At 44.5% G+C, this 26,191-nt stretch overlaps 1 long non-coding RNA gene across 6 annotated transcripts in view; it reads right to left on the minus strand.

Annotated features, from left to right (window-relative positions):
* The window catches only part of LOC125410641 (uncharacterized), a 31,492-nt gene extending 16,066 nt beyond the window's left edge, over positions 1-15,426 (minus strand). For 3 of the 6 annotated variants that reach the window (XR_015735926.1, XR_015735928.1, XR_015735923.1), the window contains exons 1-3: positions 15,282-15,426; positions 11,601-11,718; positions 6,321-6,381 (exon numbers count right to left, since the gene is read on the minus strand). This is a non-coding gene — a long non-coding RNA (uncharacterized LOC125410641). The remainder of the gene's footprint in view (positions 1-6,320; positions 6,382-11,600; positions 11,719-15,281) is intronic. The other 3 variants (XR_015735924.1, XR_015735927.1, XR_015735925.1) reach the window with 3 other exon arrangements.
* Positions 15,427-26,191: the final 10,765 nt, after the last annotated feature.

The raw sequence follows: 26,191 nt of genomic DNA on the forward strand, positions 1-26,191 counted from the left end.
ACAGACCCTCAGCAGACGGTGATGGCTGTGTGGCTGATGGCCAAGTCCATTGTCTGTGGGCTTCCTGCGCCAAGGCATTTGGCTCCTGTTCGCGGGCTTTTATCTACATTTATCTTTTCAACCAAATGAGCTTAAATTATGTCTTTATCTTTTTACTACTGGGTCTGCCCGAATTCTCCGCCTTAATATGACTTCCTAGTACAACCATTTTCCTCTCTAAGAGAGGGTTATAAATACTGAGATGGGAAATGGAGCTCTTCTAGTAAAGCAGGGCGAGCCCAGCCCTGGGCTAGAGGGAAGGCTCAGATTCCCAGCATCAGGCAGACTTAGTGGGCTTTTCTCTAACCTGCCTGAGGCAACTCTTGGATGCTTCATTTTACAGAGCAAACCAAGGAACAGCAAGAATGGTATCAACAAATAAACAAACATCATCATCATCATCAACAACAACAACAATAATAACCTGACAAATAGAAGGAAGAAGTTCTTTCCCTTTCGAACAATTACTAGAGCAGGAAGCTCCCCTTCACAGCTGACCACTGCAGCAGAGAACATTCTCATCCGACCATGTTTGCCCTTACCCCTTCTGTCTGCACTAGGCTCTGTGAAAATCTGAAGCACCAGTTTGAGGTTCTTGTGTTTTAAAATGTGTGGCAGACGTTGTAGGTTGGCTAGCCATTTCCATTCCCTTCCTCCCGCTCTTCCTCAAACGCAGGAACAATTGAAGAATCACTTGTTAGTGCCTCCTAACCTGGGAACGTCGCCTGTTCCTGCAGAAGTTTCCTGAGGACATACTGATGAATATTTTGTATATCACCATAGATCCTTCATCGGGCGATGGATGGAGATAGAGACAGAGACACACATTGGAACACTGGACTTAACTCCCTAGGTCCAAATGAGAAGCAGAAGGAGGGAGAACGTGAGCAAGAAAGGCAGGACTAGAGTGAACCTTCATCTGACGATAGATGGAGATAGAGACGGAGACCCACATCAGAGCACTGGACTGAGCCCCCAAGGTCCAAATGAGGAGCAGAAGGAGAGAGATCATGAAAAAGGAAATCAGAACTGTGTGGGGTGTTCACCCTCGGATACAAGGGGACTAATCGAATGAGAGCTCACCAAGGCCAGCTGGACTGGGGCTGAACGAGCATGTGATCAAACCGGAGTCTCTAAATGTGACTGACATGGGGGCTGACTGAGAAGCCATTGTCAATGGCACTGGGTCTTGTTTTGTCTGCATGTACTAGCTTTCTGGGATCCTAGTCTGTTTGGATGCTCACCTTCCTAGACCTGGAGGGAGAGGGGAGGAACTTGAACTTCCCACAGGGCAGGAAACCCTGACTGCTCTTAGGACTGGAGAGAAAGGAGGGGAGGGAGTTGAAGGGGAGGAGGAGAGGGAGTGGGGGAAATGGGAGGGTATGGGGAGGAGGGGAGGAAGTGGAAATTTTTATAAACAAATAAATAAATTAATAAAAAAAGAAAAAATAAAAATAAAAAAGAACAAAAAAATAAAAATCAAAAAGAGCAAAAAAAAAAAAAGAAGAAGTTTCCTGAGGAATTTTGGGAAAGTGTTTGCTTTCCTAGGTTGACACTGTGATCCCCTTCCCTGTCTCTGCGTGTTTGTGGATATGTCGCCTGGATCGGCAGTGGCCATGTATGAAGGTTCCTTCCACCAGCAGGAAGCTGCTCTGTGAGGAAGCTAAGCCACTTTATCTGAAACCCAAGGAGACAATGCTTCCATCATTTACCACTCAAGCCTTCAAATGAAAACAGTTGTCTCCAAACTATAGTGAAGTAACTTTAAAAATAGATGTGCTTTTGATGCCCACTCCCTCTGCCCAGAGTGTTCTCACCAGAAATCCATCAGGATACAGGAAGATTCGTGCCAAATTCACCTGTAGTTCAGCAAGAATGTGAGCCAACAACTCTGCTATCGTGCACGATGGACCAGAAGTCAGGTCGCATGGAGACACTAGGCCTCACTTTCTCAGAGCAGACAGGTTTTTTTATTATTGATTTTATTTTTCTCTGCTCCCCTCCTTGCCTCTCCCCTCTCCTTCAACCCTCCCCCAAAGTCCCCATGCAGAGCAGACAGCACTGAGTGCTTACAGTGAAGTGCACATTCTGACGCGAGTCTTAAGCTTTCTCCACACATAAGCACACAGTCTGCCACTTCTGAGATGAAGTCATTCATTCTTTTCCAAAGCAGCCTTAGGTTGCTACATTTTTATTTTAATTCTATAGAAACAAAAGAGTAGGGTCATTTTCTTAACTAAGGTTCCCCGTTCTCAAATAACTCCAGCTTGTGTGTACTGGACAAAACAGTAACCAGGATTACTGCCAACTTGCCTGTTGAAGGAGAAGGGATCCAGGGGATACTTTCTCACCTGACTGCCCAGTTCAGGCCAGCCTAAAACAAACCTACCATGGGAATAACTCTAATACTTCTGTGAGGGCATGGGAGGAGGACATTTGCTATTTTCTTCACTTGCTGAGATCTTTTGCTGGATGGAAGGAAGGTCGCATGTGAGCCACCCGATAGCTTCCAACAACTACGGAAGGAAATGAATCGCACTGGAATAGAAGGAAGGCTGTTAGACCTCGTGAAGACTGAGCTGACTCTGCTCAAGTCAGACGCCAAGGAAATGAGAACTCCGGATTCCGCAGTGTTATGAGATCTAGGAAAATATGTAGCTAACCTCTAATCTCATGAATGTGAATATTTCGGTCCAGGCTTGGTTTTAGGATACTGAATTCTTGACAGCTAGGTTTGTGTTTCTGTTGTTCTAGGATGTTCTATACTTTCCTTGGTTATAATCAACTATAAAATACACATAGCACAACATAGTTTATGATTTCTCTTCAAATGTGGTAGATTAGAAATAAAATTTACCTCCCGCTACCACATGGCCAGATCAGCGGTGCCTTCAAATGAAAATGTGAATCATGAAGACCAAAATGAGATTATTCTCAAGGAACCTTGGAACCTATTTGACATCACCAGAAAGTGTACTGAGAAAACTGTGGAGGAGACAGAATGCAGATCTTTAAATACAATATCGGTCTCTCCACAACAGAAATGTGACATGCGATTTCATGTATTGTTTGGCACTTATGTATAATGTGAGCACAGTAACGGTCATTGTGATGATGTTCAGTTCAGCCCAGAAAGAGTCAGACCCCTCAAAACCTGCATAACATGGGCTAAGGACAAATAAAGAGAAACCTGACTTCACACAGAAAAGAGTAAACGGATGGAGCTCATTACCGCAAAAGAGGTACAGGCGAGGAATATAAATGGATTCATAAAGGTTTTGACCAAATTTATGAATGTCAGAGCCATAAATGGCTACTCAGAGTACACCTAACCTTTAAGGTTAATGTCAGTGAGAAAAGCTCTGTCTTCCCTGGTGAATCCCTCCAGGCCTGAGTTGTCAACACGATGCTGGGCAGGATGGAACCTGGAGCTTGCCCAGCAGAATGGTCCTTTGTGCTCTCTAGCTAATTGGGATGTCGGCTAGATGAACATTTAAGTCCTCGTTTATATATGTAGAAGCATGTATAAACGGTTCCACCATCAGTAGCAAGTCAAATGCTGTTAGATTTTGCTTAATTAGAGACTAACTTCCAAAGTCAGCCAAGGTTTGGCATCAGAATCCATCCCTGAGCAGCCAGAGATTGACTTGCTCAGCTTTCTGACTTGTAAAGTGGAGATAAGGAGATTCACAGAGCCATAACGTGTAAGATCTCTAAAGGAAAAGCAGTCAGTAAACTGAAAAAGAAACAACAAAATCCTACAGATGTATCCGTGTGTAGTGTTCCAGAAAGTGGGCAAGGCTTAAGAGGCGAGAGCACCTTAAGTTTTTCTGGAGAGAACGGGAGAGGCTTCACACAGTTCTCAAGGACTGAGAAGATGACTCAAGCGTTAAAGCAGGTCCTGGATAAGTAAGAGGATGTGAATCCGGATCCTCACATCCTATTAATGCCAGCTGGGCATAGCAGCTCCTCTATAGTTCCGTCCTTAGAAAGTGAAGGCTAGGGAATCCCTGAAACGTGCTGATTGAGAAGACTACCTACCTATCATGCAGCAACTGATGGAAGAAGAGGCAGAGACCTGCATGGGAGCACTGGGCTGAGCTCCCAAAGTGCAGGTGAAGAGAGGGAGGAGTGAGAATATGAGCAAAGAGGTCAAGACCATGATGGGGACACCCACTGAAGCAGTTTACCTGAGCTAATGGGAGCTCACCAACACCAGCCAGACTGGGAAGGAACAAGCATTACACCAAACTAGTTCCTCTGAATATGGTTAATAGTTGCATGGCTAGAACAGACTAAGGAGCCACTGGCAGCGGCACCAGGATTTATCACTACTGCTTTTACTGGGTTTTTGAGAACTTATTCTCTTTGGATGGATACCTTGCTCAGCCTAGATAGTAGGGAGGACCTTAGACCTTCCCCAAAGCAATATGCCTTACTCTCTGAGGAGTGGATGGGGGATGGGTGAGGGGTAAGTGGAGGGAATGGGAGGATGGAAGGGAGTGGAAACTTGGATTGGTATGCATAATGAAAAAAAGATAATTTGTTTTCTTTTCTTAAAAAATAAATAAAAATTAAAAAAAGAAGACTACCTATTTCAGTGAGCTCTGGGTTTTATTGAGAGACCCTGCCTCAATGATTAATGCAGAAAAGCAATGAGGAAGATTCCCTGCATCAACCTTAGGCCTCCACATACCAAAGGTACTCTTCTCTCCAAAGCAGGGGCTGTCTACATTACCATAAAACTCTGGTCATGTTCAACGAAAGCATTTGTATTTTCATCTACGCATCCCTCTTTGTATTCTAGGGTGAACTCCACCAAGGCAGAGGTTTGTCTTCCTCATGAGTTCTTCAAACTTAGTTCCTGGCATACAGTTGGCAATCAGGAAATGTGAATAAATTACTTACATGTAGCTAACTTTGTTCTTGTGAAGAATAAAATAATGATCCAACTATTAAATATATTAAACCAGTATTGATTCAGGTAAAAGTAAAGACTCAACCTCAGCTCTCTGAAGCTCTGGGCTCTGACCTCTCAACTTTATAATTTTGGCAATTTTTATTTGCTGAAAAATAAAAGGCAAGACCTGAATTTGCAAAGTGAAATCTTTGTTAAGTGTTCATCATTGATATCTTAAAATCACTCATTGCTAAACATTTCATTTTACTCTTCAGTGTAAGGTTCCAATTTGGGGACATAATATCAGATCTCAGATGTTACAAAGGCTGGCGTCGTCATCTTCAGCAAGAAAATTGTCCCCTGCAAGATCCACAAAAGGGACAAATAACTGTGCAAGTGCCACCCTCACACTGAAATTACGAACAAATGAATTCAGGGATTTAGATCTCAGCCCAGTTTGGATGTACTCAATTTTATCCTTAGTAATAAATTACCAAGCATCCTTCAGGGACAAAAACCTTCACTCCAGAACTCATGGACCAAAATTCATCTCCTTTTCCTAAAAGTTAATTCGGTTCTGCTTTACTCATCTTTTTCATGTCTGGAAATTTCTCTCTGGTAGAAGCAGGAGGGTGGGAGGCAAACAGAATATGCATTGTTGCCTCTAGGTAAATCTGAATGTGTACAGAAGCACATGCATGTATTGTCTATACATGTATGTATGTGTGCATGCATATGTATATGTCTGCATGTGAGTGTGTTTGTATGTGTTCAGGTACACATGCACATGTGTGCCCATATGTGTGTGAGTGCATGCATGAATGTATTTGTGTGCAGATGCATGCCTCTGTGTATGTGTGTGTGTGTGTGTGTGTGTGTGTGTGTGTGTGTTCACAGCAGCTGAAAGCATATGCATGAAATGGGAAGGTGTGCCCTGAGCATCAATTTTTCCACCATCATTCCCAGAACTCGACCAGCTCTACCTCACTGTCATGAAGTTCATCCCTGGCCAGTGTGCTCCTTTGCATTCTGAAATGCTACCCACTAATATAGCGGTCTTTCTTGTCAAAGCGCCCGTAAGGAGTGTTTATTCACATCTACTCTCCCTTACCTCACTGATAGCCAGAATCACTTTGCAGTCTTAAGCTTTCAGCCTTCATAGCCCCAAGGTAGTTAACACTGTCCTGACTTATTCTGACCAAGTCCACGCATCTCTCCCACCTCTGTGCATCACGAATGCATCCTGCACTAACCTGGTTGTCATTATTCCCTGCTGTCAATCTCATACTGGAATAGGCAACATCAGTCTACTTTGTCATGGTAAAAAGTTCATCCTGCTACTCCCCAGCTTCTTAGGGCTTCCGTGAATGGCTGTGCTTACCCCGTGTGTGCTTCTGGGCATCTCCAGGGCTCTGCATTTAGCTCCATACTTCTAACAACATCTGTACAGAGATAATATTAATATTATTGCAACAGACAGGCAGAGCCTCATTTCTCTCTGCTTTGACTGAAAATGTCTGCTCATAGTAAAATTGTGCAGACACCAGCATTTTTGTGGGAGGTCTGCATGTGTGTAGGTCCAGCCAGCAATGGGAGAAAGAACTGAGCTACAACTGCCAGATGGTTTCTCTTTTTTTAATGGCACTCAAAATGTGCTGGTGAGTCATAATCATCAAAATTATTTTCTTTGGCTGGCTAGATGGCTCAGCCAATGATGGCATCTGCCACCAAACCCAATGACCAGAGGCTAATCCTCAAGACTCGCACAGTAAAAGGAAAGAAGTGATTCTTGCAAGCTGTCACTGACCTCCATTGTGCCATGTCTCCTGTACACACACACACACACACACACACTAAATTTCAAACAATCATTTTCCAAGTTGATTGTTGTGAAGCTAAAGGAGGCTTCCCATTTCCTCTGAATTCTGACCAGGAGTCACTTGGAATATTAGGGTATTTATTAATAACTACTTAACCTGGGTAGGTCGGGTGCTTAAAACTCTAAACACAGCTGCTAACTGGGTTTAAATTTGTGGGAGATATGATTGAGAATTGATAGCATAAAGGTAGAGAATACAAGAAACATGATTATATTTAAAATACAGTTTGAGGACTTACCACTAAGCTCAGTTTATACCTTTATAAAATGGAAATACTAAAGTCTGTACTGATGGCTCACATCCCAATATGGTCTAAGATGGAGTCTGTAAGCCCTTCAATACTGAGGAATCTAGGACTGAGTGTTCTAGTGGGGGAGGGTAGTAAAACAGACATCCATGAACCTGGGGTGCTGACTCCTTGGCTGAGATGCTCCACTTGCAAATGGCCCATACATCTGTCACTGCAGCTGCGGAGGCCCCAACATCCTCTCTGGCCTCTTGGGCACCTCCACTGATGTGCCACACCAGACACCGACACCCTCACACACACCGTTTCCAGAAACAGCTAAAATCTTTTTGAAATGATGTCTACTAGTGATTGGAGGATCATCTGAGCCGTCACTGCCATGATCTTGGTTTGTTTGTCGAGTCAATTCTCTTCGTATTACTTTTTTCACACTTATTACCCAAATAACTCAACCAAATCTTAGATCAATAATAATAAATAATAATAATTAGGAAGAAATATGGTCAAAATATCAGAGATTTATAAATTGTTGGTGCTACCGCTGGACCAGGAATTTCCACAGAAAACAGCTCTTGCCCTAGACAGTGGCACAGGTAGTGGCGACACTGGAGGCCTTCTTCACAGCACGCTTCCTAGACCCGCCTACTGAGGGTCCATGCCCACTGGCACCTTCCCACACGTTGTTGCATTTGTGAGATCCCAGCTCTTCAGGGCCAATGATTTCTTCCCTCAGTTGGCTGCTGCACTGCTGTGGATCAGCAACGCTTCCCAAGTATACAGAAACTGAAGGAGAACGGTGTAGAAGTGAATAAGGTTGCCTGGCTCATCTCCTTAAAGATCCGCAAACATGGACACTGTTGGCAGGGCAATTGCAGGAGAAAGATCTCACACATGCCATGACCAAACTCCATTCAATAATCTCTAATTTCTGTGCCCAGAAAATGTGACTATTGAACAAAATGGAATTCATTCATCTGAAGACACTGCCGCTCTCTCTCATGCTCCCACCCCAAGTCAGGCCAGAAAAAGGCAGCGCATGGGGACGATTTCAGAACAGAGAAAAATGGTGCCCATGTGGGTAAGCAGTGTATGATACATGTTTACATACACATGTAAAAAAGGACCTAACTTTGGTTCCCAGAACCCACACCAGACAACTCACAACCACAGGTAACTCTGGCTCCAGGAGAACATCTGGACTCCAATGACACCAGCACTCACATGCACACACACACACACACACACACGCACGCACACAAACACATATACATATACGCATACACATAGTTTTAAAAATAACTTTTAAAAGTCTTCAAAGCAGAGGGGGTTAAAGTACGCTTCACAGGATTAAATCTTGCAGTATTTATTTCTGTGCAGGATTAAATCTTGCACTATTTATTTCTGTGCTGTCACTCTGTCTCACAGGGAAGGAGCGTGCATTTCAGCAGATCAGCATAACAGTATGTAAGCGTATGTCTGTACCTGTGCTTTATTACTTTAGCCATGAATAACAATGACTAAATAGCCATGGTGCTGAATAATCATGGATGTGAAAATGTGATAGAATGAAAGAAGTTAACGTGATGATCGTGATGATCTCAGTGAAAGCATGCAATAGTAAGAGCCACTGTTCTGAGCTGGCTGTGCTTGCTACCTTCCAGCATTCATATCCTGATCTGCCTCAGTGCTGAGAAACCTGGGAATAATGAAAGAAAAATGTGAATTATTAAAGTCACAGTGATGCCGCGCCACATCTTGGTGCTGAAGTTAAAGTACACAGGTTTCCCAGTTAGCAGCTGCCCATGCGACACAGACAAGCCATGTGCCTCCTTAGACCCAGGCTTTTATCCTCTACCTTGAAGTCGCTGTGGCTGAGACTTAGCAGTGTTGATGACTGGCGGTACACATCTGTGCAAACTCTCAGTCTCCCACAATGGTCTGCTGGGCTTAAATAGTAAGTCATCTCATTATGACTTTGCTTCTTTGGTTTTGCCCTGGTACTAGGCACTGAATCCAGAGCCTGTCTGCCTTTGCTGGGAAGCTCCACCACTGAGTTTATTGACTTTGAATTTTTAGACAGGGTCTCACTAAGTTCCCCTGTCTGACTTAGAACTCACGCCATAGTCCAGACAGGCCTGACCTTCTGATCTTCCTTCCTTAGCCCCCAAGTGCTGGGATCACAGTGCCATCGTTTTGCTGGGGTGAGGTTCTTTGCCAGCACTTTCTCTGTAATGGCTGCTACTGAAATGAGAGGTGAGGACCCTGTCCCAACCCTCTCCGCAGGTGGACATCACTTTGTCAACCTCTAGAAAGATAATTCAGACCCACTTCAGTTTTGACAAAAGGCTATGAAACAAAACAATCAAAAGAGAAGAAATAAAAACTGGATAAGCAATGTTGTTCTGAGAGCGGCCGTGTATTCAGTCGGCGGCGGCCCAGAGAACTCAGCAACAGCAAGGAGCTCTTGGAGGCAATTGCTGCGCATAGTTTCTGGAGTGACCAGGATCTAATGTGAAATTCTTTTCATCTTCCCTCTACTCTCTTGTGAAAACCAGGAGGGCTTCTGAAAGGCACAGCGATTCTCAGTCTTTGCAACGAGGCAGCTTTCGTCCTGGTTGAGCTCATGAGAGGAGGGCAATTTTGTGTTAAACAGACTCACAAGATGACAGGAAGGAGGGAAGGCTGTAGCCGGAAATCCATATGCAAACCGTCCCTTGGAAGGTTGTTTTTCAGTGTCTTGTACAAAGTTAATGGAAACCAAGGAGCTACCATTCCAGAAGCTTCGCCTCCTTTAATCCTTAATAACGAAATAAAAATGGGCAGCCTGTATCCTGGAGCAGCTCTAGCCAGCAGACCTCTAGGAAACAAGGCTCCCTACAGACTTTCCCTTGATCTTAAAGCTCAACCTGAAACATTTATATGCACAGAGCACCTGGCCAGGAGATGTGAGAAGGGCCTTTTTTTCCCCTCCGCCTTGGCTCTATTTCTTTCTTTAATAATAAATTCTCAGTTCTCTTTCTTCCCTTCCTGGAAATTGATTCTATTCTAAGTAGTGTTTTTTGTTCTTTCTTAATAGTTTAAGGAAAGCAAGACAAACTTGAAAACCCCCCATTAACACCCGTCAGGGGCCCCGCCTGCCCACTGGTATCATCTTTGCTTTTCCAAAGATGAAGCAGAAAGTCAAGTCAGACTTGGTTAATTGCAATCAGGCTGAGGACTTCCTTGGTTTGAGTTCAAAGGGCTCCAGGGAACCCATCGTGCAGTCTAGTGTCAACTGGCTGCACAAATCTTCTTCAGCCCCTGCCGCGTGAAGAAGCAGAGAGCTCACAAACTTGTTCTGACTGCCCCCGTTTAAACACGCGGGTGTGCACATACTGTCAGGTACTAAACAAAAGAAAGGCTGGAGTTGGTCCTGAAATGGCAGCATTATCAAGGTTGTGTCTTCGATAGAGTTATAATGCACTTAATGGGACAAGAAAGTGTTTGTGCCAAATCCCAGACAGACACTGCACATCTATTTAGGAACAAATATGTCTAAAGAAAGAAGTACAATTTCTAAATACCCTTGTGCTGTTCCTTCTTCCATCTTTTCTCTCCTCCTTCCCTGGCTTTGCCTCACAGAAGATTTGAAGGCATCAAAGCTTAAAGACCACAGCACAAAATGGTAAAATAAATGACCGATTCTAGGACACAGGGGGTAACCGGTGAGCCGATGAATAAGGAAGGAGACTTTCTAAAATTCACGAATGCAAACTGCTCTGTGCACATTTGACTTTACACAGCCCACCATCCTAGATCATCCCAGCATGGTCCCAGGCGGCCTTTTACCCACTTCCCTCTCTCTCTAATCTTGCCCTCCCTGGCTGGTTCTCCAATGACCAAGTGCTACTTGCATACAGTCAGCAGATGAAAGGCAAGCATAGCCTTGCTCACTGTAGTTAGGACTTCCCGCTGTTCCTCACCACAGCATATACTTTCACAGCTAGGCACTCCATAGCTTTCAGCCTCTGGCTGCCTCAACCTCCCTTCCACCCCAGACCTCCTTCAGCAAGTAGACTCCATCCTTCCTTGTGCTCCTGGGTCAGGAGGCTTCCCTGCCTCTGCACTCTGGGTCAGACTCCCCCGACTGCAGCAGTGCTTCTGTGGGGCTTCACACTGGAACTTCCGGTTCCACCAGCACTTGGGCGCGTACTTCGCAGCTTGCTTTGGCTGTTTTATCGTGAACCTCCGAAGCTTGGAAGCAAAGACATCTGTGCAGGTACATCCTCCAGCTCTACTTCAGGGCTGGTCACCCAAATCAAACCCAGCAAGTATCCACACTGTCACTTCACAATTACTTCCCCGTGAGAGGGGAGGAGAGGAGAAGAGAGAAGCTGGCCCACCCAACCCAAAAGGACAGGGCAGGTGTACAGGTCCCATGGTGGCACTGTGGAAAGCCACGAACTGCATGCAGCCTTGCTCCCCACAAGCTTGTGGACTCAGTGCCTCTGGGGTCCTTTCTGCTCTACAGGATCCAGGGTCTTTGCCCACTTACCCCAGGCAGAACCTTCTTTTGAGGGTACATCTCTCACATGCTGACAAAGAAACAGTCAAGCACGGCGGTTCTCTCTGCCTCCTCCTTTTTCTTCTGCGTGCCAAAGATGCAGATAGCCCTGGAATGGACACACACAAACCACATATACACTCACAAACACACAAACACTCACATACACACTTCCTCTCTCCACACACACATACACACACACACACACAGACACGCACGCACAATAGGTGTGTGTCTCACACACTTTATTTTGTGTTAGCCCTCCATTTGCACACCCAGTACTTCTGAACCCTCTTGAGTTTCTCCCTAACAACGGACCTTCCACCAATTATGCCCACATCCATTGTGTGTGTCAGGACCCCAGAAACCTCTAAAAATCTCGCCGTGTTCAACGCATTCCACCTCATTTGCTACAATGCAAATAGAAATCCAGAGCCTAGCAAGGCAGAAACCTGTCCAGAGAAAGCATTTTCCCACTGAGGGCTGTACGGTAGCCTCTTGACAGAATGAGTCCTGCCCATCTGTATGTCCTTTCTTTGTGTGTGCTTTTGTGGAAGAAAGAGGCCATTTTTCCTGTTCAGACATTTACAGTGTGGCCCAGCCTTCAACTCAGTCTTGCAAATTACTGACACAGGCAAACAAAATAAAGTGTGTGGACCACAGAGATTTCCTTTTTACCTCTGAAGACATAAAGAAGAAAATATTGTATGGAAAATTCTAGAAACTATAGAATAAAAGAATAAAGAATAGAATCAGATTACTTATAAGCCACATGTTTGCTTCCAGAAAATTCTGTGTCTGTAAACCTGATTCTATCACATAGGAGATGTTAAAACCTTCTCCTTGTAGGAGAGGCAATTTCACTGTTTCTAACATGCCTCCAAAGATAAAATTCTACAGTCTGGATTTGTACCATATTTCATGTATGGCTTTTAAAACTATATGTGGAGTTTCTTTTAATGAATGCCAATGATTTCATATCATCTTATTTTCAGATAATCATTCCATAATTAAGGGAAATGATAACTTACTAAAAAAAAATCACTGGGCACAGAAATTTGAACTCAGAAACAGGTCCATACTTTAAAAAGAAACGGCAAACATATAAGGAAAAAGTTAATATCTTGGTCCTGACAAAAAATAAAGTTCTTTCCTCCATTTTGTGCCAAGAACAGTAATCATCTCATATTTCATACACATGAAACTTAAATTTCCCTCCAGACGGGAAATTTAAGTTAGAACTTCTAGAGCAAACAATCTTCCATTCGATGGGACAGAATCAGACAAACGCCCAGAACAAAGGCCAATGAATGCTGGAGCAGGGAGGAGGCAAAGGTCTGGAACACAGACCCACGGGAGAGGGGAGAAAAATAAAGACAAGCAGTCAAATGACCGAGGAGCAGAGCTGCCATCCCCAAGACCGGAAATTTACCTACTCCGTAGTTAGTGTCCTCACATCACGGAGGGCTGCCTGGCACTTTAAAAGCATAAGGGCATCTATCATGGCCCCTGCTCATCAGTAATACAAGAGTCTTCCCTGCTTTTTCTCCTGCCAAGTTCTCTCCCTTAATGGCGCAGCTCCCGCTCCTTGAGAAACGGGTAAGCGCACGCACCTTTTCTTTTTTAGCAGCCAGGTTTTGAAAAAAAAAAAAATGCCCATCCTCATTCCAAACTTTTGGATAGCTTGTCAAAATAAGGGACAGTGGAAGCGCACGACATAACAAACTGTAAACACCAAGCCGAGTCCTTGCGAGAGAAACTCCCCAGCGTTCCCTGCGTGGTTCAGTCACACTGCTCATTAAACAAGTCATTTTAATGCTCACTGTCAGGCCAATCTTCCAGGTGCCAGGATTTTCTTTTGAAGCGAGTTGGTACTCTGTGGGCCAGCTTTGCAGAAAGGTAAACATTTGAAAACCAGGACAGGGTTTGCTGGTATTTAAAACTCAACGTCTTCTAAATTCGGAGGCCCTCCCCGCACACCTCCACAATGCCTCCCCCCGCATTTAAAAAATCGTTTTAAAATTTATCTTATTTTAATTTTTCAGTTTGCATGGGCTCAAGGTGCTGCAAAACACATCTCAGGTGTCTTTTAAAAATTAAAACAGGGCTGATTGGCCATGTCAGTGATCCCTGCTAATCAAAATCACTGGCACCTTTTCAGGGGGGAAAGGGAGGGGCTTACTCTCACTAGAGAATGCGGCCTCGTTGGTTGGTTTTGATCTAAATCTGAATGTGTGCCTGCAGATAATTCTATTGCATTTTTAAAAGGAGAGAAATAAAGAATAAAATGATGAGAAAATAAACACTCATTTGGCCACATCAGTTCCGCATGCCTGACCCCAGACCCCTGAGCGGAGCCACAGGTCCCTCTGCTGGCCAGGCTGGGAGGGCACGCCCCCCTGTAAACTGGAGCTGGCTCTCCAGACTAAAACTCCTTAAAAGATTGGTGCTGACTCTTGCCCCGGAGCAAGGACTGGAATACAGAGGAGTGGGAAACATGAGCTCCAATTACAAAACGAAAAGTAAACAGCCACCCAACCGATCGCTTCTCACTGTGGGTCTGACTCCAAAGCCGATGCACAAAACGAGCAGAGGCAGCGTTTTCTGTGCTGTTTTGGCCACTGTCTTAAAGGTTTTTATGAACTAGAGCCACAATCATGCATTCTGGTGTTCTTTCCCCTAAGGGAAGAAATGTTTCCGTAGTGTTAATGTAGCTTCATTGCGACCCATTCAAAGAAGCACCCTTCTTCAATTTGCTTTTGTAAGGTCCTGTACATAGAACCATTGATCAGTTCCAGGAAAGGATGCTATCATTTGGAAACACCCATTTCACAAGAGCTTTGTGATATATCCTACCTAAGAAAGGTAAGGCATTATTAGATAAAGAAACATGTGAAGTCTAATTTCAAAGCAAATCGTATCAAACAGATTGATTGGTCTTAATATTTGAAACCAATGTGTGAACAATGACACAGAGCAGATAACAGGAAAAAATTTGCCAGGAGGAGGGGGAGGGAATGAGGGGAGGGGGAAAGGAAGAGGAGATGGCAAGGAAAAGTACTAGTTTCTGCAGTCAATGGGTCTTCAAAAATTCCAAAAATAGCCATGACTTTTTAAGTGGCACATCCTAACATTAAATAGTGCAAATGTAGAAATGTCTGCTGTTTCTCTGCAGAATCCACCAGCCACCATTGTCACAGCCTGTGCCCAGGAGATGTAAGGTGGGCAGTGTATTAAGGGGCTGATTTTCTGTGGACATATGAAAGCAAGAATGCCTCAATTTCTGAAGCTCTGCTACTTTTACAGTGAATTGAGCTATGTGGCTACTTCTCGGCATGATGTACTTCCTTGCTCCCCCCCCCCCCCCAAAGGGCATGGCAATTTTTAATTGAATTTAAGTTCCTATGATTTTGGTGATCCTGTTACTGGCCCAATTAGAAGCACATGAGCCACCTCCAAGTTTGCTAATGTTCGGAAGCATAGAGATGCCCTCGAAATCCACGTTCCCAGCTCACAGCTACAGAGACTCAACTGCCGATAAGTCCCTAAAATCTTTGTTTCTTTAACAGGACTAATTCAGCCTTGAAAATCAGTGCTCCGGATGTTGTAGAAGAGATAGTAAAGTGAGCTGAGAGAAAAGCCCCCCTCCCCCACCCCGCTCCCGCCCAGTACCTGACCGGTTTCTATAGACACAAGCTCCGAGGGGCTGGGCGGCAACGTCTCTGTAAGCACCAGAAAAGACAGGAAATGCAGAGCTGTTTATGGTATCTTACAAGTAAGAACTTGCAGAGTAATAAGCAAATACACTCTACCCAGTTTCCGTTTCAGAGGAATGTCTTTAAATTGCTCATTTTTGCCAAAAAAAAAAAAAAAAAAAGACTTTGAAAAAAAGAAATTCATCCTAATTGTACTAAACGCCATCACCTAAAAGAACAATATTGCCATCTAGTGGTCAGTCAGAAATATAACCAATTCAGAAAATTCAAGTTAAGGAAAAGAATTCTCAGGAAAGACTATAAACAAATTTCAGTAAAGACTTTGGACAGAAAGTCAAAAACTACAAGACACGGTTCCAAGATTCTCCCAAGTCCTGTAGCAGCTTCTCATATGGCTTCGCAGCCAGGGTCCATTCCATCTGACTCTAGAAATACCATTGTGAGCTCTGTGCAGGCGCTGATCAACTCTGAAACCATCAGCCAGGCTAGCCAACCTCCAAAGTGTGCCATACCCGCTGGCTTCCACCAGTCACTCGGGCTGCTAGAGGCCTCTGTCATGGAGACTCAGAGATCCAGCTTCCTCCCTGATCTGCCAGAGGGTCATTCTGTTTCCCCACATAGCTTGTCTAGACACCCTCTTAGACTGTGTCTTCCAACAGCTAGTCTCTAGTCTACAGAATCATCCCTCAGATAGTGTGTGTGTGTCTGTGTGTCTGTGTGTACTTGTTCACAAGTGATCAAAAATGAGAAAAGTTAAGCAATATTACTTACTACCATAAGTTATTTTCAATATTTGTCTTGGGTTAAACAAATCTCAAGAAGGGCGTGATGCTTCATACACTCAGGTGTTATTTTAACTTCGTCTTTTGGCCTTGGAGTGGCTTGGAGACACCATATTTTTTAAAACGTATAATGTTATCTCTCAAGAAACAATAAAATAATGTGTCTTACACACTTGCCATGCGGTCCCTTAGGGTGGACAAACGAGACAGATATAGTGGAGGCCCTAGGAGCTCCGCAGGAGGAGAGCGGGATTACTGCGGACAATCACCTGTTCCTTATTCTTTTCCCTTAACTGGAAAAGAAATTTTTTTCCTAACAAAAGTCATTTTGTGCATACTTTCCTTCCTGGATGAACTGGGAAGTCTGTGTTTTCTAGCCGGCCCCAGAAACATTAAGAGCCACGTGGGCAGCTTGAAAGAAAGAGCTGACTGGAAACCTCAACTGAGACGCTTAGAGAATTGCCAAGTACCCCAAAACCACGGAGACAAGAAAGCATTGCCTGTTCCAGTCTGTGAGCACTGGGAAGGTGTGATGAGAGCGTGCACAGGGATGAGCAGGAGAAAGGTTGGAATCCAATGCAGGCTTCAGAGCAGATGCTGGATTGTAGTGCGGACTTCGCACAGTAAAGCTCTTGCTATCTAGAACACTGGGTGATTGCTAGGCCCAGGATAGAACCCAGATGTCAGGTGCAGGGCAGGGGAGAGGAGTGGGGAGAATGTGGAATTTTCAGAACAGCCCTGAGAGGAAGGTTACTTTCCATGTGTAGATGAGGATGTAAGCTGATGTTAACATCCTGTCTCATATCAGGGTAAACTTCGTTCCCTCTCCTCTCTCAAAATTCCGATAGTAAAGCAGAAAGAAGGGCATAAGCTCTCTGGGCCTTTGGTAGATTATAAATATGTCCACATCTGCACAGTGTTTTCTGAGGACATACCACTTGCAAGATATTTTCTGGGTACTTTGGAGATGGGAAAATAATGACAGCCTATTAGCACTATGGAGATTAAGACACGCATACTTGTGCAGACATCCTGGAGACTAATGCACATATATGTTTGCTGACATCCTGGAGATTAATACACCCAAATGTATGCAGACATTCTGGAAACTAATACACATATACCTGTGCAGATACCCTGGAGAGTAATACACATATATGTAAGTAAACACCCTGGTGATTAAGGAGATTGAGACATGCATACATGTGCAGACATCCTGGAGATTAGTACACGCATACATATGCAGACATCCTGGAGATGAACACACACATACGTATGCACACATCCTGGAGATCAATACACATATATGTATGCAGACATCCTGGAGATGAACACACACATACGTAGGCAGACATCCTGGAGATTAGTACACGCATTCATATGCAGACAATCCTGGAGATGAACACACACATACGTAGGCAGACATCCTGGAGATTAGTACACGCATACATGTGCAGATATGCAGGTGCCATGGCACATGCCCATAAGCCAGCACTCAAGATGGGGAACACATTCTTCATTTTGGATAAGAGTCACAAATATGTGACTCCAGGAGAAGGTGGCTGCACAAGGTCCCAGTGCCACCAATTCTCTCCATCTGCATATGGAGGTGCTTGTCCTGCAGATTCTACCAGCTTCATAATAGAACTTCTAGGCAGAAGTTCCCAGGAATGCCTTTTATGTCCTGTGATCCTGTTAGCCAAGTCAGGCTGACTGGTTAGGGTTAGGAAGCTATCAACACACAACAGTGCTGGATTTCCTCAGGGGAGCCAGCTGCTCACCTCAAGGGCTCCTTAAACCTCAGTTAGCTCACCTGATACTGCAGCATATGTCCCCATCTACAGAGGAGGACAGACAGGCACTTCCCAGGGTGCTTGAGGAACTGGACAAAGTCACAGCAAAACATCCAGGCATCTACAGAAAGAAGCTCAGAGTTGCCTCCATCTAACTGCCAGTTACCCACAAGTCCTTTCACCGCAAGTAACAAAACTGATTACCTGGCTGTGGGAACAGGAATTTAACCAGGTTCTTCTAGGGTAAGCAGAAAAGACAAGGTGCTATGCACTCTAAGGGAATCTCAATTTTCCAGCTCTTCTATTAGAAATGAATAAAAATTAAGATGAATGTGGTGGGGCATGCCTTTAGTGTCAGCGTTCAGGAAGCAGCAGCAGCTAGCTAGCTGTGAGTTCAAGACGAGCCTGGCCTACGTAGTAAGTTCTAGGCCAGCCAAGGATACATACCAAGACAATCAATCCATCAATCAATGGAAGATATATATAGCAAACTGGGTCAAGTATAGGACTGATATCTGGTAACAGTTGTACCAAGGCTAGGTAGAAAGCATCTTCCGGAAAGAAAACTTTGTTTTGTTTTCTTTGTGTATTCTTAAAGGGAGAAACACTTTGGAGACAACAAACTGGGTTAGCACTCATGGGAGCTCTGGAGGTCGTTCTGAGAAAAGGTCTCAGGGAATCTGTATTCTACGGTTTTGTAGAAAGCAAGGCACACACTCCCCGCGGAGGAGGCTCGTTGGCTCCCTTCCTTCCTGGTCAGCTAGTGCTTCTCCTCCGCTCCCACCAGCAGCACAGATCAGTTCTACACACTGACTGATGCAGGAAACAAGTGCGTTCTGGTGACTTTCAAGTAAGTTCTTGTTCTTCTTAAACAGCTCCCATACAGGACTGGGGAGATGGCCGAGAGGGCAAAGGCTCTTGCCGGCAAGCCTAATTGAGGGCCTGTGTTCAGTCCCCAGGACCAAACTGTCTCCACACACACACACACACATGCATGCTTACACACACACACACACACACACACACACACACGCACAGTGATACTCCGGCACCCTTCCCATTTGCACACACAAAAATTAAGTAATTAATTAATGTAATAGTAAATAAAATTTACATACATATCACCACTATGGAAAAATTTGGAAGTGAAGAAAATTACACAAAAAAAACATTAAAATCTAATATAACTGGTAGGAGGGTGGAGAGATGGCTCAGTGGTTGAGAGTGCTCAATGCTCTTCCAGAGGACCTGAGTTCAAGTCCCAGTACCCCTATCTGAAAGCTGACCTTTAATCTCAGTTCCAGAAAGGTCATATGCCTCTGGCCTCAGTGGACACTGACATTCACATGCATATACCCACACACAAACTCACTCTCGTACACAAAATTTAAAATAACAAATCTTTCAAAAATCAGCTAATAGTTATATTATATAATTTCATTATTATTATTATTATATATTCCTTTAAAGATTTTGTTATGCTTTCTACCAGGCTTTGTGCAGAAATTATAGTTTTGTCTGCGTATCTGTAAACATCAACTTATATGGGTAATATTACATAATTTGGACAAGGGGGTTATTCATTTTTAGAGTATTTTTCTTCATTTTATATTGTTTTATAATGAACACTTTCTTGTCATTTTTGCAAGTTCATCGTTTTTCATTATTGTTCTGTATGTGTTATGCATGTGTATGCAATTTATACTGAATAGTCATGTAAAATAGCAGAGGCAAAGCAACTCCATGACCCACGGGCACCCTGAAGAAAAATGCCACAAGGAACCATGGCTTAAATCAGCCGTAACTTTCCAGGAAGCAGGAGAAAACAGGAGGCGGCGTTGGAGCAGAGAGCTCACCGGGAGCCCCCGACCCATCTCTGTTCCTGTCCGAGAAAAAACCACCAGGTCCTGACCTCAGTTTAACTTGTGTCTGAGGCTTTTGCCACTTTCTGGCCTCAGGTTCCCACCCCACCCCAAACTGCTCTATTTCCGAGACCCAACAAGGTTCTATTTATAACTGTGGGAGCTCAGCTGGATCCGGTGTGACATGCAAACCTCTCTGGTGGGAAAGTCTGTCAGATGGGTAGTGGCTGCCCAGGGCAAAGGGGGAGTTGCTGAGCTGGGAAAGCCAGCGTCCCAGAGGGGCCTTGGTTAGTGTGGGGGGGGGGTGGAGTACAGTTTCCTCTAACTGCTCAGGCCTGTGCCCCAACCAAAAGTGAAGCACATGTGCCGACAAGGCGAGGCTCACAGGCTAGGGCCTGTGGGGGTGGCCGTGGTGACTCCACGACCATGGAGGGATATTTTTGTTCTCTGTTTATTTTCTGCCTCTTAATTACGTATGCTACTCACCCATGACCAATGAGAATGTAGGAACCGCAGGGTACATTCTTCAAGAACTCCTTTCGTGAAATGAACGTCAGAGTGACTTTTTGAAAATTGCCCCACATGAATATCAGGTAAACAGACATTAATTTGGTTGCACCAACAACAGAAAACTTAAATTTAATGCAAACCTCAACTTGCTGGACCCGAGACTGAAGACTTGACATCATGTTTTCCTAAAAGAATTCCACGGTGCTGTCCCACTGGAAGCTACTGAATCGCCTTTGGGGAAATCGGGTTCGTTTGAAACAGAGTTTCCCTTCTTATCCCAGACTATCTGGAACTCAGTAAGTAGCCGTGAGATCCCTGCCTCGGCTTCTGGGTGCTGGGATTACAGGCATGAGCCACCACACCAACCTATGTGTTGCTTTTGTTGATTAACAAAGCAAACAGTGAGGGCCAGTGTGCTTTCGGCTGGTGATGCTAACACGTAGGGATGCATATGTCAAAGCCATCTCAGCGTCACCCCTTCCTCACGTGGGAGATCCTGGGGTTCAGCTCCTGGCTGATGATGGCAGAGAGGGATACAAAGGTACTCATCCTACAATCATAAGAAGTAAAGACTATCGCTTCTCCCTTTCCGACATGCTTTCCTTGCAAGCCTCCACCTGCTGGGTAATAAGAGGAAATTACTTTAATCAATGGAGTCTGAGACAATAATTAGAAAAATCCGCTCAGTTAGATGCTAAGCTTTGTAGGTCAAGACTGACCTCACCATTGTCACCACCATCTCCAGTTTAATGAGCTGAAGTGTGGCTTTTGCGGTCAGATAATGGCATAGGGTCAGGAGGTGTCCTCCGTGGTGACAGTGACTTGTTCAGGCTGAGTGGAAATGCTGGCATCATGACTGCATCTCTATTCTGATTCTCCCTGTTGCAGAGCTGTCTTTCCCAGGCTACCTGTGGGGTTGGTTGCTGTGTGTTCACGGTGTTGCAGGCTGTCAACGCTGATCCTCCTGTCCATGCCCGCGCTCCATTTGGCTGCAGAGGCCCTCTGCTCTCCCATTCACTGGCTCATCTTGGATGTCTTGGAGCCTCCTTATGAGTCCCATCCACATTCAAAGCAAACCAAAAATGTTCCAAGCCTGTTCCTCCTTCTACTTGATCCTGCCAGTGACGAAAATTGCCACAGCGATCCTACCTCCACCTGCCAACCCCTCCAGACACTTGGCATTGTGCTGTCCAGTGAGCAAGTGATGCTTGTCCTCAGACCTGGTAACCTATCTTCCCTTGGCAATTTGAATCTGAGTCAATGGGGAAAAAACAGGATTCAGATGAAGTCACTGACAGCCAGCTATAGTACCTTGACCATTCCCTGCATTAAGTCACTGACATCCAGGTGTAGTACCTTGGCCATTCATGCATTAAGTCAATGACAGCCAGGTTCAGTACCTTTACCATTCATGCATTAAGTCACTGACAGCCAGGTGTAGTACCTTGACCATTCCCTGCATTTCGCTGATGTAACAAATATGAAAAGGATCGGCTTTTGTAAGCTTTGCTTGTGACTCAACTTCTATTTACATAGTTTAATAGCAGGTCTAGTAACATGCGCATCTGGTAGTTAAGAAGAGCTGTGAACATTCACATCTTATTTTAATGTGTCCCATTCACTAGCCATTTACACACTTGTACCTAACTGCTTTATTTAGGGCCAGCTGTGACTCGAACCTTCTCCAATGTTTTATGTGAGAAATATGATAGATATTAAAATAAGGATTATTGGTTAATCATATTTTTTTAAAAAATTATGTGTATGAGTGCTTTGTTTACATGTATGTCTATGTACCACATGCATACCTGGTACCCATAGAGGTAAGAAGAGGCTGTCAGATTCTTGAGAATTGGATGGTGGTGAGCACTGTGTCGGTGCTGGGAATTGAACCCAGGTCCTTTGCAAGAGCAGTAGCGCTCTTCACGCTGAGCCGTCTCTCCAGCCTCCTGACCTCGTTCCCTGAAGGCTTTCAAGCCTTTTAACACTAGTCCCATATGGAGAACTGTCCTGTTTCCGTTCAAACTGTCACCCAAGAGGGGTCTGGTGACACAGTACCTAAAGAAAGCCAGAAGCTCTTTCAGGGAAGAGTCTTCCTTGGAAGTTGTCATGCAACAAGGCCAAGGGGGGCTTTAGCTGACAAAAGCCAGGACCAGGCTGAGTGTGCCTACTACATGCCTGACACTTCACACCTCAGGTATGTTATTTTACCAGCCCAGCGGTTCACACATTACCCTCATTATGTACGTGATAGACCAGTCTTCCTGGGATTCTAATTATCTGCGGATTACTGAATATACAAGTGGGTGCCCGGTTCCAGCATGATGTGAGAAGGCAAGTGTGAGCCCAGCACATCTTAACATGCTAAGTTCCTTGTCAGTTCATGTGTGAGGCTGCAAGGCACTTGCAGGAACGTGCGGGATCTTTAGACTTGCGTGGCTGTCACGTCAGAGAGGGCTGGGAGTGGAGCAGGTGCTGCTTTGGCTCTCCTGGGTTGTCTAGCTTACAGGAACTGTTCGCAACAGTCTCCAGCAGACTGGAATTCACAGTGACAGTGGTCTCGTCACTCCACTGCTAGGAATGCTACTTGGGAAATCTTGAGGACATGTTTTAATAACATGCAAATGACATGGTGGGGACTTCCCGGCATGGTTTCCCACTTCCCCATCCTGTTCTCAGACCGCTTTCCATTTTGCAGTTAGATTGTTCCCATGTCTGAGGAAGTCCCATGGTGGGGTCCGTCACGGAGGGCATGCCTGCTTTTCCGTTCTCATTACCTTCTTTAACTTGTTCTGAGACAGATCTGAGAAAGCGAACTTGAAAATAACAGAGAGATAAATAAGAAAGCATCAGCCACTGGGTGTCACTGACTTACTGCTGGAATCTGCCTTCTCCCACATCCCAGAGCAGGAGAAAGACTGGCCTGTTCAGTGTAAATGCTTGGAAAGCCCCATGTGTTCCAGAGATACACACAGAGACATTGGTTTCAAAAGTCACCTTGGAGGTACTGAGACACCGAGTCTTCTGTGCTCTGTAATAAATTATTCAGAACTCCAATCTGTAACACTCCCATTTAAGAGATGGATACATTAACTCTAGATAAGCTAACAAATGGGGTGAAGACAGAGTACACTCCTGAACCCACCTTTAAACTAAGATCTTTAGTGTCTGGTTTTTATTTCAAGATAAATTTCAATATCCAGGAACACAATATTCATTACTTTCCACTACCCTCCATTTCTACATCTAAAGAGAGAAACAAAAACCACTGCATCTCCTGGGGACCAGCATTTAGGGTACCATTCAAGGTCCCGAAACAAGCTGCTCTGAGCTTGGTGCTATGGTTATTTGTCTGGTTTTTCTTTGCTGCCCTGGTTAGATTTCTCTATTACCCTGACGAAACATTGGCCAAAACTATCTTAGGGTAGGAAAGGGTTTATTTCATCTTCCATGGCTGAGGGAAGTCAGGGCAGGAACCAGAGGAAAAGTGCTTCTTGCTGGCTTTGTCCCCACGGCTTTCTTATCCACTTTGGGACCATCTGCTTAGGGACAGTACTGCCCAAAGAGGGTTGGGACACTCCCAAATCAATCATTAATCAAAAAGTTTCCACGGACTTGATCGTGGGCCAATCTGGTGGAGGCAGTTCCTCAACTGAGGCTTTCCCTTCCCAGATGACTCAAGTTTGTGTCAAGCTGACAAAACCCAACTAGCCCATTTCCCTAAAACATTTACCTCAGTATCCCATTTAATCCCAACTAGTCCATTTCCCTAAAACATTTATCACAGTATCTCATTAAATCCTCACACTCAAGCAAAAAGTATCTTATGGTTATCCCAGAATGTTCACTGTGGATCAGAGAGGGGAGTCACTGTGGAACATTGTAAGTCAGCAAGATGAACATATTTTATATTTAAATCCATATTTTTGGCCCCTGGAGCCAGATTTCTTCTGTGTCTCAGTGAAAATACTATCTTCATGTTTAAAAATTTATTCCAGGATTTCATGCTTGGGCGTTCATTGTAAGGAGTGAGAGGGAGCCTTGTTTGTCCCGGCCACCCGGCTAGCTTACACCCGAAATAACCACACAGAAACTGTATTCATTAAAACACTGCTTGACCCATTAGCTCTAGTTTCTTATTGGCTAATTCTTACATCTTAATTTAACCCATTTCTATTAATCTGTGTATCGCCACATGACTGTGGTTTATGGGCAAGATTCTAACCAGCGTCCGTCTCAGGCAGAAGATCCACGGCGTCTCTCACTCTGCCCTTTTTCCCAGCATTCAGTTCTGTCTTCTCTGTCTACCTAAGTTTTACCCTATCAGGCCCAAAGCAGTTTCTTTATTCATTAACCAATGAAAGCAAGACATGAACAGAAGAACCTCTTACACCACTTGGGTATACCACATGTGAAACATCTTTACCCCTTTCTCTATACGCCCTCCCAACCATCCCAGATCCTCCAGAATTCATGGCCTCCTCTTCTATGATTATTTTTGCTACATACACACACATGTTATAGTGTCTTGGTTAGGGTTTCTACTGCTATGAAGAGACACTATGACACTATGGCAACTCTTATAAGAAAAACATTTCATTGCTGTGGTTTGATTATTGTTTCAGAGTTTTAGTTCATTATCATTATGGTGGGGAGTGTGATGGGGTCAGGCAGACATGGTATTGGCTACATCTTCCTCAGAAGGCAACAGGAAGTAGACTGTGACACTGGGTGGCATCTTGAGTATAGGAAGCCTCCAAGTTTGCCCCCACAGTGACACACTTCCTCCAACAAGGCCACACTTACTCCATCAAAGCCACACCTCTTAATAGTGCCACTCCCTATGAGTTTATATGGGTCAATTACATTCAAACCACCACATATATATTCCTTAAAAACCATTTAGTGTTGTACCAAACCCTTGGTTAACTAAAATGAGAGGTGAGAGAAATATTATGATCTATGTTCCATCAGGGAAATCAGTCATACTAATTTATAAAAAATCAGTCAGACTATAAAAACCACAAAGAATTTACTATTTACTTCTTTGCTTTGCTGCACCATCATTCGCCAGTCCCAGGGCTAACATTCGTAGAAGAGACATGTTCTTCTCTTGTGCCAAGGCCTCCTACTGATGGGAGAGTGTAGTTTATAGTTTTAAAGCTAAGGATAGCAACACATAAGTCATAAAATGGGGGGGGGAGAAGGAGTAGAGTATAAACGATAAATATGCCATAAAACGGAGGGTACTGATGACCTCAGCCAGTATTTCTCAAGAGTTGGGAAAACGTGGTTTTTAATTCCCCTTGCACTGTCTTTACGTCAGTTTCCACAAGTGGCAGGCAAGTGGCTACTCTCTCAGGAATTCAAAGGAATAAAACAGTGCGTCCTTCCTGACAAGAGCACTACCAGAATTCCCTGGTCTGAGGACCCATGCCTGCCAATGACAGCCTTGTCTGCAATGCTTGGAAGTGGTTTGTCCGCTTTTGGGCTTTCTTTGACAGATGGCCTGAGGCGATATGGAACCCAGGCCTGTTTACCTTGGTTGATAGGAGGTCTGTGCCTGGCTTCACTCACAGAGAGACTTCGGGAATCTCTGCATCTTGATCAGGCACTGGGCGGTGTGCTGCCTTCTCCAACAATCACCTCCTGTATGCTCGGGGACAGCCCCAGCTCAGGTCCTTAGGTCACATCCCAGGTTGTCTCCACAGCCTGCTCTGTCCCTGCTTGCATGTCTGTAACCCAGACTGTGTCCCTTCAGCTTTCATGGTGCCTGTTCTAGAGGAACAGAGTTTTGTTTCCTTGGCAGTTGTCACTGACCTTGACCCAGAACAGCCAGTGCGGGGTGGGTGAGCGCTTACTTAGAGAGAGAAAAAAAAAGAAAAAGAAAACCATCTAGGACATCTCTTTCGCTGTAGT

Source organism: Myodes glareolus, chromosome 22, assembly GCF_982192425.1.
Source record: "Myodes glareolus chromosome 22, mMyoGla1.1, whole genome shotgun sequence".
In the NCBI taxonomy this organism is placed as follows: Eukaryota; Metazoa; Chordata; class Mammalia; order Rodentia; family Cricetidae; genus Myodes; species Myodes glareolus.